Here is a 13,937-nt window from a genome sequence, read left to right as displayed (position 1 = left end):
TGGGGGCACCAGAGGGGGCTAGCAACTGGGTCTTGTCTTTTCAAAGTTTACAACCCACTGCAGGGGCAACTCACCAGCCCTGGCACCCTAAGGGCAGGAACCTCCATTGGGCACCTGTGTCTCCAGTACTGGGAACACTGTCTGGCACCTGAGGCACCATAAGTGTTGAATGGATAAAGGACCTGTGAGAATTGCCACAAGAGGTGTTGCCCTGGGGCAGGGTGGGACAGGAAAGTTCTTGCAAGAGAAAGGAGAGGCTCTGGCCTTGGGCCCTGGCTGTGCAGAGAGCTGGGAGGTGGGTATTTGGGCAGGAGGAAAGCTGTGTGGAGGGGGAAGCAAACCGCCTGCGGGTGGGTCTGGGTGGGGGTTGGGGGTGGAGGAAAAGGCCCTCACAGCAGCGCTCCCTCCACAGGGAGACCAGAGCTCTGCCTCTTCCTCCCTACCGTACCCTTTGGGGTCTCGTTGTGGGGCCTTCCCTGAGGCCCAGTTCCTGCCTCTGGCCTCTGGAGGCTTATCTCCCCAACAGAGGCTGGCTCCCCAGAAAACAGGATTCTTAGACTTCCTAAAAATAACCTGAGGCTCCTCATCAGAAGCTAATAGAATATGCCCCTCAGGAATACTCTAGAAAGAGTACCAGGGGTCAGGAACCCCCACTCAGCCTCCACGAATCCGAGCGGAAAAGCCCGGGTCTCCTCACCTGTAAAGAGAATAACAGCAGCCGGCAACTGTGACCACAGGTGAGAAAGGGCTTCGGACCAGGGCGCACACCTCTAGAAAGGCGCCCACAGACGGCCTCACCGTACTTATGCCCGGCCTCACTGCTGTGCTGTGAAGCCATCGGCACTGGAAGTGCGGAGGGCAGCGAGCAGTGCCCCAGGGGGAGCGGGGGACGGGTAGGGTTTCAGAGCCCAGAAGGCCTAGACAGGGAGGCAGCTCCGGGAGAAAGGCGCCCGCCATCCCACCGGTCTTGGAACCTGAGGACTGCTGGGAAGGGTCAAAAGGGTGGACAAGGGACAGAGATGGGCAGGACCACAAAGGCCTGGGTGCAACCTTGTTGAGACGGAAGGGATCCGGACCCAATCTGGCGCCCTGGTCTCTTCCCACCTGCAACCATGGCTGCCACTTGGCCTCCGTTATAAAATGGACAAGGATTCGAGGTGCTCCTCAGGTTAAGAGAGGGAGTCCTAGAGGTCACCCTGGCCTCGGTGCCCTCCCTGGCCGGGTTAAGAGGCTGTCCCGGAGTTCTGCTCACTTCAGCCATGTGCGGGGCACTGCAAATCAGGAAGTGTTGGAGCCCGGCTGGGGACCTCCTGCTTGGGGCCAGGGGAGGAGGGTGGTTAGACGCCGCCACCGCTGCCGGGCCTGCAGGACTGGGCGGGGAGCGAGGACCCGGCGGCTCCTGATTGCGGCCCCGGGGGAGGTGGCCGAGCCGGATAAGCTGCGGCGGGCTGGCGGGCGGCCACCTCCCCTGCAGGTCCGGCCCTCCCGGGCGGGTGGGGCGCGCGAGAGGAGGAGCCTCGGGCCGAGCCACTGCCTTCGCCGCGGACCTTCAGCTGCCGCGGTTGCTCGGAGCGGCTGGCCGCAGAGGTGAGTGACCCCTCCCCCGGTCTCCGCGGGGCTGTGTGCTGCGCCGGGTCCCCGAGACACCCGCCCGGTTGCACCCTGCGCCATCGCCGCGCGGACCTCGGGTGCTGCCACACGTCTGGAGGCGACCCCTCTCCCCTGGGACCGAGCCACGTGCGCCCAGCGGCAGAGAAACCGGGTTCGGGGCCCCCACCCCGCGTGGCTTCGTTTTCTAGGCGCAGAAGCCGCTTGCGCCATGCGAGTTGGGCAGGGCCGGCGGCGACAGTGGCGGGGAGCAGGCTCCGGAGCCCCGGGTGCAGACGTGGGCGCCCCTCCAGGTGACCCCGGCTGAGTCCACAGGTTCCGTGTGCCCCACAGCTGGGGCTCTGGCCAGCGGTCCCAAAGGAGGGCTGGTAGCTGTGGGCGGGATCTTCCAGGCTCTTCCTCGCCAGACCTCCCAGTCCCTTCGTAGCCGGGCAGGGAAGGGGCAGGGGCTGGGCAGGGGCTCCGGACCTCGGTCCCCAGGAGGAGGCTGGTCTGACCAGTGCCCGCCTCTGCCCGCAGAGCTCTTGCCTGGCAAAGTTCCCCCTCCTGCCCACTTCCCCGAAATTTGGGGACAGGCGGCCCGGAGAGGTGTGGTTGGAACTTTGGTCACTCTGGGTAAATGAAGGGGAGGGTGTGCCCAGATAATATGCCGTTTGGGGACCAGAAAGCCGGATCCGTGGGGAGAAGCAGGAAGGTCCTGCTGGAGCCCTGGCAGAGGGCACGGAGAGGCCTCCCAGGTATCCAGGGCCACCTCAGAGATGGACTCCAGAAGTGTGGGGTTCTGGAAATAGCCCCAGGGAGGTATTTCTGTCCATCAGAGTGCAGCCATAATATAATTAACAGCAGATATTCCCATTTATGTGTGCCAGGCCTCTTGCTAAGGGCTTTGTGCATAATATCCCAGTTAATCCTCACAACAGGAAGGCACCATTATCTCTTGTTAAAAATGGAGAAACAGCCTCAGAGAGTCCACACATTGTGCAAGGATACACAGCTAGCAAGTTGCAGAAGTAGGATTGGAACCCAGAGTTATCTGACTTGGAGCCCAGAGGAACCTACCAGTGGGGTGAAACAGGCTGTGTCCTCAAGAGGATTCTGGTAGCCCCAAGAATACAGTGCTGGGAACCAGAAGGTCCACAAAACCAAAGGGTCTCACGTGAGTGTGTCCCCTCGATCACCTGCAAGCCTTGTTAAAAATATAGATCCCGAAGTCCCATCCAAAGCTGACTGAATCAGCTAGGAGCACCTGGAGGACCCAGACTGTGTCTTACTCATCTGTGTCCCCGGTGGCCTGCAGAGGGGCTGGCAGGGAGCAGGTGCTTAGCCAATGTCTGATGGGTAAGTGGGCGGAGTGGGGTAGATGGTGTCACTAGTGTCCTGAAGGGGCTTAAATGGAGCAGGTGGCCTCAGCCAGGCAATGTGGCAGCAGGTATGGAACTGACACAGTCTAATGCTGGCCTCAGAGCCAGCAGGGAACTCAGGCTGGGCCACTTGTCCACCTGGAAGTTGAACAGCCTGCCCCAGGTTTGCTGAGGTCCCCAGGACCAGGCCAGGTCCAGCTGGGATCACACATGTGCCCTCTCCAGCCTAGAGATGTCAAACAGGTAGATTCCTCTCCCATTCATGTCTCCTATCCTTGGCTCACAGCCCTTCCCTCCTTGGGCTTATCAGAGACCAGGGTGCTGGGCAGGGCTTCACATAGTTAAAAAGTGAAAGTTCTTGAGTGAAGTCCAAAGGCACACACCTGAGAGCTGGGTGGGTAAAGGTCGCTGGCTGAGTGCTGGGGGGAGAGTCTGGCTTTGGAGCCAGATGGATGAGTCCAAATCTCAGCTCCTTACCCCCAACATGAAGCCCTCAGCTCTGTGAACCCCTGTTCATTTGCAAAACCTTGCCAAGGGCTTCAAACAGGATATCCTCATAAAACAAGGATGCCTATCCGGGGGACTAAGTGTGTGAAGTGCTGAATTTTAGGAGTGCAGTAAATATCAGATCCCTCCTTCTTCACCTCAGGTTTACGCGTTAACCAGTGAGGGGCCTTCCAGGCCCAGCACTCTTCTAGACCAAACCACTGACTTTCCTAAAGAAGGTAACTGAGGCCCAGAGAGTGGCCTCCAGGTTCCGTACTCTGTGGCAGAGCTGGCCTTGGCTCCAAGCCCCAGGGTTCCCAACTCTGTCTTAGCTGATGCCTCCCAGACTGGCAGTCTACGCTGCCTGCTGCATTCTCTGTCTAGCTGCAAATGAACAACTGAGCGGACTAGGGTGAGGTTCAGGCAGGCTGGGGCAGGGGAAGGAAGCAGGTCATTCGGGGAGTCGGGCTCCCTGGTCTTCCAGCTGAGGCTGGATCTGCTCTTTCCTGTCCACCCACCGTGCACAGTGGCCAGGTCTTCCTGAGCTGGGCAGGCCTGAGCTGAGCAGGTTGAGTACTATGAAACTGCTTTCTAGCATCTAGACCAGGGAGGTGCCTCTCGATTTAAAATGAGGATGTTTACCAGTTTAAGTAGTTATTAGAACCTAAGGCCAAATTGGCGCCTTTCCTCCCTCTAGGGGTTGGAAGGGTGCATGCCTCTTTTTCCGCTCCTACCTCACCCCTGCCAACCCATCCCAACTTGAGAGGCTTTGGAGATCACAGAACTTGGAGAGGAGAGGGGCAGGGGTCGGGGTGAGACTAGGTGGTCTTCAAACATTGGGCTACTGAAGTCCCGCTTCCTCCCATCAGTCTCCTGCAGCTGTGTCCACCCACCTGTCCAACACAGCCTCCCACGGGTCCCGGGCCTCTGTGTGCTCCAACCATCACATCCTTGGCATGCCACACACCACCACCATCTCGCGTGAAATGCCAGTCCTCATCACTGACATTCAACCTCCCATGTGCTGGCTCCCGGGCCAAATACTTTACCCATAGGAGCTCATTTGTACCTGGAGACTCTTAGGAGGTCGACAGTGTTATTTTCCCAACCACGTGACTTTCCAAGCACATATGGACCCCAACTTCTTTTTTTCCACCCCTATCCTGAGACTCCTAGCCACTAACTAACCGCCACATTCTCCTGTCCAAATTCTGCCTCATTGGTTATTCATTCAACAAACACTTACTGAGCACTACCTTTGAGCCAGGCACTCTAAGACCAGCTGAGTCCCACTGCTGGCAGGATGAGTGTTGTCATTAATCAACCCACAAACACACATGCCTTCTGCGTACTGGTGAATCTGAGTGAGGAGACGCATGGCGGGGAGGCCCAGGACCTATTGCTCATGTGAATGAGCCAGGATGCAAAGCCAGAGACGCCCCCTCCCCTCACCCACTGAGCCAGAGGGATCAACCTCTGTGCCTGCAGTGAGGGCTGACAGGCGACTGCTCGTGGCTAAGAAACTCTTACGTTGTCATTTCAACCCAGGGGCAGAGTGTGCTCCTCTTCAGGTGTGGCCTGGCCTCATGAGCACTCCTCCGAATGGGCCAGGCGTTGGTTGCTTCAGCGCTGTAAGAACACTGTTGGCCGGGTGCGGTGGCTCACGCCTGTAATCCCAGCACTTTGGGAGGCCGAGACAGGCGGATCACGAGGTCAAGAGATCGAGACCATCCTGGCTAACACGGTGAAACCCCGTCTCTACTAAAAAATGCAAAAAACTAGCCGGGCGAGGTGGCGGGAGCCTGTAGTCCCAGCTACTTGGGAGGCTGAGGCAGGAGAATGGTGTAAACCCAGGAGGCGGAGCTTGCAGTGAGCCGAGATCCGGCCACTGCACTCCAGCCTGGGCGACAGAGTGAGACTCCGTCTCAAAAAAAAAAAAGAAAAAGAAAACACTGTCACTGGAGAATTGTTTGATACTCAACTCTTCCCAGTCAGTCTGTCTTCTGCATGCCCACAGTTACCGGGCAGCGCAGGCAACAGGTGAGCACTGATTGTTCCGCAATCAGGCAGTGACTTCCTCCATCTCCGCCTTCTGCTTAATGAGAGCCAGGTGGGAGTTCAGCAAACATCGCTTGTGTAAGCCTTCTTTTTAAAGGTGTAAAAAAAATACTGCCCCAAGATTATAAAGCCGACTTTGGTACATGTAAAGAGATTTGGGGTTGGTGAATGGGCCCACTAAGCTTTATTTGGTGGTGTCAGCTGTCTCGGGTCATGTGTAGACAGCAGGGCCCCCAGAACTGCCATGCTGGGGTCTGCGAGTGAACAAGCTTCCCATTTCTTTTATGTATGTATGTATGTATGTATGTATTTATTTTGAGACAGACTCTTGCTCTGTCGCCCAGGCTGGAGTACAGTGGTGTCATCTCGGCTCACTGCAAACTCTGCCTCCTCATTTCAAGCAATTCTCCTGCCTCAGCCTCCCGAGCAGCTGGGATTACAGGTGTGCTCCACCACGCCCGGCTAATTTTTGTATTATTAGTAGAGACGGGGTTTTGCCAGTTTGGCCAGGCTGGTTTTGAACTCCTGACCTCAGGTGATCCACCTGCCTCGGCCTCCCAAACTGCTGGGATTGTAGGTGTGAGCCACCATGCCCGGCTGCTTCCCATTTCTATAAGCATCCAACTGGTGGGGTGGCCAGCAGGCTATGGCGAGTGGTGCCTGATTTTCCCAGTGGGCTTGAGAGGGTAACGGTACACTCCCTGTCAGGGCGAGGGTCTCTCTGAAGGTGAACTCTGGGTACACAGCTAGAGGATACAGTGGCTGTGAGCTGGGCCCTCCGGGTGAGGTCTGGCCTGCATATTGCCACAGTGGGCTTGCTGGCATCCAAGGGGGCTTTCTGGGTGACCGTCCAGGCCTGCACGAGGGTCAGTAGCACACTGAATGCAGTGGAGTTTGAGAGGACCCACCATTGGCCGTCAAATCGCCCCAACCTGGGTGTAAGGCCAGAGCAGCTGTGGGAAGTGACGCCGGGCCCTCTGGAGATGACCCTCTGGCCCTTGGAAATGTCTCTGGACTGGCCAGAAAGAAGGTGGTACCTGGAACTGGAAGGAAAGGAAGCAAGACAGTGCTGGGCCCAGCAGCCAGAGATCAGGGTGATGGGTAGATGGAGGGGCGGGCATCTGGGAAAGCCTTGCCCTCCTGGTGTTCCCAGATCTGAAGGCTGGAGGTTGGAAACCTTGTGTCACCCGGGCTGGTGTGAGTTTCAGTGGGGCTGCTGCTTGCCCTTCCATGACCTTTAACATCTGGCGCGGCTGCGTGGGGGGCGCTGAGAGGAGGGGAAGTCCCAAGGTTGAGGGAGCTCGGGGTAGAGCCAAGGTCTCAGTGAGAACCCCAGGGGGCAGCTGTCACCGCTGACCTGGAGCCCTCCAGGAACGTGTACTCTCCAGCTCCTGTACTCTCAAAAGCAACAGAAAGGTTTGCTTTCCTCAGGTGCGATTTCCTCACAGTGCAGTTTCTCCAAAGAGATCTGGAGACCCCCCCAGCAGCTTTGATAGGAAAATAGAGTCCTGTCCACCCCACACCAACACACTGAACTAGAGACTCTGGGCCTGGGGCTGCCCAGAAACCCACCCACTTAAACTGCCCGGACGATTCTGGTGTTCACGAACATTTGAAAGCACTGCCTGAGACCCGCTGGCTCAACAGGTATCCACCAGCTTCACCTAAGCAGAGCATGATGTGAGGGAGTGTGAGGATGTGCTGGGGTGGAGGGCACATAGTTCCCTCCCTCAGCTGACCACAGAGCACCCAGAGTGGCAGAGGGGCCATGTGCAGTGAGTGGCCACAGCAGAGCAAGGAAAGGTGCACACAAGAGCAGTCCTAAGGAAGACATGTGTTTAGGGGTTTCACATTCACTGTTTAATCATCAGGACAGAGAGGGAACGCAACCTGCCCAAGGTCACACAGCTAGCACATGGCTGGACCGGAATTCACACACAGCTCTGTCCAGCTAGGTCCACCAACTAACACAGCTGCCTCTGTGAATTCAAAGCAGGGAGAGATTGTCAGGGGTGGGGGTTGGGGGAGATGGCCGGTGCCTTAAGTGCCCAAGGCCTTGGGCTGGGATCTTCAAGGAAGGGGGATTGGGATGCACCAGGAGGATGTCAAGATTTGAGATGGAAGGAATGCCATTGGCTGTGGTGGGGGGTGGAGTGGGCAGGGACTGGAAGGAGGGGTAGTGGAAGTCAGTCCCTGCCTACCGGCCTGTGCTGCACTCCGCGGAGATTCAGCAATCTAGCCCTGCCCACAGGAGCTTCCATTCCAATAGGAGAGAAGAGACCCAGGGGGCCACAGAGCACAATGAGGCCTTGGCTTGGTGTTTGGTGATGATAGAGGAAACCTGCCCAGAACCTGTTTATCAGATGCTCAGGGATACTTAGATGTGCCCTATTCCAAGATCGCTGGGTTCCAAACAAGTTGAAAACAATAGAATACACTTATCCCTAAGAATGGACTTGCACATAATTCACTTCAACAACCCAAAAGCTTCCAAACCTCCAGCCTCCTTTGGGCTGCCGATGTGGCCTCCAAGGTCCACTGAAAAGCCATCCCCAGCCAACAGAAACATGCCTGTGTCTTCTTCAGCCCCCGTCCATGCTTTGCCCCAGAGACAAGTGCTGTCGTCTGTTTGTGGGTCTGTCTGTCTGTCTGTGGGTCTGTCTGTCTGTCTGTCTTTCTCCCCATTGTGAGCACTGACAAGCAAGTAAAGATGACAATGAAGCCTTTGTGGGCACCAAATGCTGAGAGCATTATCACTAAGCCAGTGGCAACCATGGTGGCTGCAATAAATTTCCCCCACAGAAATTGATAGATTGCCACTTTCTGCAGCCATTATGCTTGCCTTTGTATCCCGAAGAGTAAATGCCTCTCTCCCTTTCTTTCTCTCTCTCATGTGTGTGTGCGCACATTAGATGACATTTATTCATTTTATGCATCCTGGGTTCTACTGGTCGTCCCACCTCAGTTCCTGTAGCAAAGAGACTTGAGTCTGAGCCACTAATTATCACCAGTGAGGTTTCCTTCCCGAGCAGGAAGCAGCAGGCCAGAGCTGCGCTCTCTCAGTGCACTCTCCAACCAAGCATCAGTCACCACTCCCGGTCCAGTCCCTGCGGCCAAGAGCTGGTGTGCAGGCTGGAGGAGGCAGCTGGCTCTCTCCCTGGCAGGTCCCTCGTCTCCTGAGAAACCAAAAGTCAGAACCAAAGCCAGGCTGTCCTGGTTGGAGACTGAGCCAGAAAGGTGGCTCACCTCATGGTGAGGCTGTCGAGTGACCTGAGAGCCCCAGACCCTCAGACCCTCATGTCAGCCAGATGTCGCACCAGCCTGCTGTTGGTAAATCTGGCTATGATGCACATCCAAAGTGGCATGGGTCCTGTGCAAACCCCTCCCTCCAGCTCCCCAACCCCCTGACCCCTGGCCAGCTGGAGGGCGCCCCTTGAATCTCCAGGAGGTCCGAGGAACTTGACACCTCCCAGAGATCTGTACTGCCTTGGAACAGGCTGCAAAACGTGCAGTATAAAATGGGAAATATGTATCATCTGCACATTTTCATGGCCCCCTTTTGAGGAAAGGGAGTCCAAGTTATTAAGTCAAGAGGCTTTTAAAAGTCAAAGGTTCAAGGATTTATCACACACAGTTGCGTGTGTGTGTGTGTGTAAGGATGTTAATGTTTATGATGCATTTCTGTGGAATGCAGGCCCATTGGGAATTGTAAATTTTTCTTATTGGTAACCATTTCTGCATTGGTTTAGCACGGAACTGCTGCTGTGAGTAATTGAACCGGATTTTTCTAGAATGATTCGAAAATCTAGATGTTTGTAAAAAGCTCTCTAAATTATTCATTCACTTTTATTTTGCAAAGTGGTGTGATGATAAACTCTTTTCCATCAGACCTACCTTGTGCGCATGTGTATTTCTGTGGGGCTTGGCTCGAGTGTGCTTGAGCTTTCTGTATTCTCTTTTGTAGGAACTTCTCAGCCTTCCTTTTAAAAATATAATAATTTTTTAATGATGTCTAAATAACGATTCCAGGCAGTATTACAAGAAATATAACAGTAAAATGTTTGTAAGAGTCCATCAGAAAGGGAAAATGCCCACAGAGAAAATAGAAATATACCAATTAGATGTGTATGGCTATAACCAAGCTTTTAAACCATGATTTGAGACTGGCATCCTCCATCCTCTCTCCCCTCAGGTCAGCTGTGGGAGGCTAGGGGTGGGATAGCAAGAGGGACCTGGGGTCAGGTGGGGCCTCCTGGACCCCAGGCCCAGTGAGAACCAAGCCTGGGGGTTTGGGGATAGCGGGCAGCTCGGATTTGCAGAAACAGCCTGAGAATGAGAGGCTGGAAAGTGTGAGTTGGAGCAGCTCATTGAGGAGACAGAAAACCAAAGGGGAAGAAAGTAGAAGATGCCAAAGCCTGGTGCTGAGCGGGTGACCAGCTGTTACTCACGTCCCGAGCAATGAGCCGCAGGCCCTCGCCACCCCAGAGGCAGCTCGAATGCAGGGACTGGACGGGCCCAGGGCACAGTGGAACCGGGGCAGGCAAGAGCCAGCTCGGGGCCCGGAGGAGGTCCTTTAACCTGTCCGGGCCTCAGTTTTCTCTTCTGCAAAGTAGAAGGAATGAAAGCCTTCCGCAGGTCAAACCTTGTGCGCACATCCTCAGGCACGATCCCCGACTTCGCCTCGCGGGCACTTCTCTGCATTTGACTCCTGGTTATTGCAGCTGTGCCCATGCCAGCCTTTGTTAGGTTCTCCTCTCTGTTGGGGAAGATGGAATTCACGCTGTAGGGGAGGCCCGGAGTTGCTACATGGGGCAGTCACAGGGTGGGGGACTTCCCTGAAAACTTCTTATTTGCATACAATGTGCCCTGCTTTTGACTTACACTGTAAATTTCAGATCCATAAAATGGGAAAGACTTTGCAGAAGCTGTTATTCACTTTACCTGACTGGGAGATGTTGATTCTTCATATCCAAGGGTGTTAGTTTTAATACTAACATTAGCATGTGGGGAGGGGTGATCCAGACGATGGTCTCCCCATCCCCCCCACCACCTACCCTGGGACCTCTAAGGGAAAGTACTTACCACCGTATGTTAGTTGCATCCTGTTACCTGTGCTGCAGAACCAAGAGGTGGGGAACTTAATTCTGCCTTGTAGAGGCACTGGGCCTTCCTGTTGAATTTAGCTAGTTGGGGGAAAGGCACTTCCCAGGGAAAAAGATTAAGCCTATAACCTAAGCAGAAAGAAAGCAAGAGCTCTGGGTGGGAAGTGGCCAGAGACACAGACCAGGCAAACACAGGTTTGGAAGGGCCAAGGAGACAGCACATCTACCAATGGCAGCAGCCGGGCCTTACCTGCCCTGACACCCCCACCTAATGGAGACTGGGCAGACCCCCTCCAAATGGTTGCTATGCCCTGGCCCAGAAGCCTCCAAAAACCCTGAAGCCATTGACTCAGCATTCCTGAAGGCTCCTTCCATGAGTTCCCCCATACCAGGCTGCACCTCAGTGCACCTTAGATCTGGTGTTTGATTTTCACTTTGACCAGAGCTGCAGCAGTCTCTTTGCTAATATGTATTTCCAGTGTTTAAATTCATCTGTGCATAAGTCCTCAGTGTTACTAAGTTTATCAAATAGCAAAATGCTTGACTAGGTCTAACGATGTCACCAAGCTGCAGAAGGGATTAGAAACTCATAGTATTATTATTTCATCACCACTGAGTATGAGAGAGCCCCAGCTAGGTTCTGGGGAGAACTGCTATGACTCACAAATACTCCCCTCAGAATCTAGTCTTAAATCATTAAAACCACAGAAATGTATTGAGCACTTACTGTGTGCCAGGCCCCAGTAGGTGCTAGAGGCACATAAATGAGTTTTTTATTGGCCCCCATCCAATGAGGTGACAGACAAGAGAACCAGTGTGTGCAGCCAATGGTAATGTGACCAAAAGTGCAGAGTTAGTTCCAGAGCGCGAAGTCCTCCCTGTCCTAGATGCAGGTGGAAGCCAGGAACTGCTCCCCAGGCTGCCTGGACCAGCCTTTTGAGCTCTTGGGACTCTGGCAACGTCAAAGCTATTGCAAAAGTCAGCTCTTGCAAAAGTTGGAGCTGGCCCATGGCAGGTGGTTGGGAAGTGGCTGCATGACTCTCCCCATGCAGAGCAGTTACAGGGTGAAGGCCGACTTCCAGTATCCCTGAGAATCCAAAGTAAGAGGCCACTGAGGGGCAGGGGAGGGCCCCTCAGAGGCTTCCAGTAAAAGGCAGCGCAGCAGCTGGACAAACCAGGAGAAGATGTGCATCCCTAAGCCCAAAAATCAGGTGATGTGAGGCAGGCCGAGCTCCGTGGCAGACACCCTGAGCTACCTCTGTGTGTCTTGGCTAACTCTGCTCTTTCCTTACTCCCATGGCTTGCCCTGCCCAGGAGCAGGGCTGAGGCCCATCCCTGATTCAGTAAATCCTATGCCATAACAAGGGGAAGGGTGGGGGCAGCCACAGCCTACAAGACCCACCAGTCCCAGGGTTTGTGCAGCTCCAGGTCTCCCTGGAAAGCAAGAAACCACTCAGCTCCAGACGCTGAGGCTGCAGATTCAGCTGCCACTGCCTGATGGCCTCCAACCTGGCTGGATTAACCGGCCCATAGGGAGCTGGCTGCCCCTACAGTCCAGCTCCCTGGCCTCCCTGGGCAAAGTAAAGCCCTCCTCCGTGGCTCCATAGTGCCCAGTCATCCCCTCATTCCAGCACTTTGCTCCTTCCTGCATTGTGTAGCTGGCCTTTCTCCCAAGAGCCTTAAGAGGGCAGGTCATCTTTGGCTACCTGTATGGCCCTGGCACCTTGCTCCATGCTGGGTATACAGCAGGTACTCTGGGAATAACAAATAAGAGAATTTCTCAGAGGAGGTTTGGCAGGACAGACCATTGCATAAAACTGCACAGGCTGTGCAGAGGGCGCTCTCCACAGCGATTACTATGTAAATGGCACCTCCTAAAGTTGTGCTGCATAGGGACCCTAGGGCTTGAGCATGCCCCACCCCCTCTGCTGCTTCAAGCCCCTGGCCTTGTTGCTGACGGTTGGGCTTTCCTCTTCCCCTTCCCATCCGGCACTGACCATCTTCCTTCCCATACGCTGGCAGTGGGTAGTAATGAACTGTCCCAGTGAGCAGTTCTCCCAGGCTGGGCTGTCAAAGCACGGTAGTGAGAGACTCCTGGTTGGCAAGCAGGCCATCTGGATTCTTGGTCAGCCAGGAGACTCTGTCCTTTGGGAATATCCTCCCAGTCAAGATGTTAGGGGACTCCCGGATCCCCAAGATCTTTATGGTCCCCTAGAACTGCTTCCCTCTGCAGCCTGCAGTGGGCCTAATGACCCACATGTAGCCAGGGAGTGGTCCCATGGGATTCGTTTCATTGACTCAGCTAACAATGCCACGATGACTGATCACCTTCTTCTCACCTGAGAGACCCAGCTCTGGGCAGCCAAGGGGTGTGTAGGGACAGAGCATATACATGTGACTCTCAAGACCTAGAGGAGCTCAGAGAGAGCATGAATACGCGAAGTCCCTATGAGCAGGGAGGACTTTCTGGACCAAGTGGTCTGGGAGCTGGGCCAACTGTAAAGACCCAGGAAAAAAAAAGTCAAAACAGAGTTGCTCTTGCATGCAAGTGAGTGGTTAGTTCATTCACCCCTTCCACAGCCCTTTCCTGAGCACCTACGCTGTGTTTTTCAAAGTGTGGTCCCCACACCAGCAGCACCAGCAATTCTGAATGTGGAGCCCAGCAATATGTTTTCATCAGTCCTCCAGGTGACCCTGATGCAGCTCAAGTTTGACCTGATGTGTCCTAAGTGCTGGGGTTTGCAAACGTGAGTTTTACTTAGTTCTCACCTTGAGGAGCTTGGAGTTGGGGAGAAGATAGACAGGAGAGAAAACAGTACTGTCCAGTGAGACTGATTGCTCTGGAGGGCCATGGAGGCAGAGGAGCAGTTGGTGTGGGCTTGATTGTTGCAAGGGTAAGTGGCCTGGAGACCCCAGTGGCATGACTGTCCCTGGCAGGCAGCCAGATGTTAGGACCAGCATCCCCTAGAGGGCTCAAGGAGCCCAGTGCCCCAGTTCCCAACCACCAGGGCCGTAGCCCTGAGCAGCAGGCCCTCCTACTCTTCCTTCCACCCCAGATCTCCTGCTCTGCTCTTCCCCCATCTTCTTCCCACTCCCGAGTCCCAAATAGCAGCAGGTCTTTTCCTCCAATTGTCTTGGGGAGAAGTGGGTATGTCCCTCCAGGCCACTATCTTAGAGCACATTTTTAGAAAATTTTAAAGTAAATTTTTCCATTAGGCAGAGAACACCGTGTATTGATTTGGGTGCATCTATTTCTGCTTTACCCAGACAAGAAGATTTACAAATTATCCTAGATAGGAATAAAATAAAAAATGAGCAAATT

General features: G+C 54.6%; 1 protein-coding gene across 3 annotated transcripts in view; it reads left to right on the top strand.

The window, feature by feature from the left end:
* The first annotated feature begins 1,302 nt into the window (after nucleotides 1–1,302).
* STEAP3 (STEAP3 metalloreductase) overlaps nucleotides 1,303–13,937 on the top strand; it is a 41,905-nt gene continuing 29,270 nt past the window's right edge. Inside the window, exon 1 of one of the 3 annotated variants that reach the window (XM_015109933.3) lies at nucleotides 1,303–1,587. The gene's annotated coding sequence lies outside the window, so the exon portion shown is untranslated. The remainder of the gene's footprint in view (nucleotides 1,588–13,937) is intronic. The other 2 variants (XM_077956855.1, XM_077956854.1) reach the window with 2 other exon arrangements.

The sequence above is a fragment of the Macaca mulatta genome, chromosome 12 (genome assembly GCF_049350105.2).
Source record: "Macaca mulatta isolate MMU2019108-1 chromosome 12, T2T-MMU8v2.0, whole genome shotgun sequence".
In the NCBI taxonomy this organism is placed as follows: domain Eukaryota; kingdom Metazoa; phylum Chordata; class Mammalia; order Primates; family Cercopithecidae; genus Macaca; species Macaca mulatta.
The sequence above is the reverse complement of the archived record's forward strand: the minus strand, read 5'-3'. Positions and strand labels throughout refer to the sequence as shown.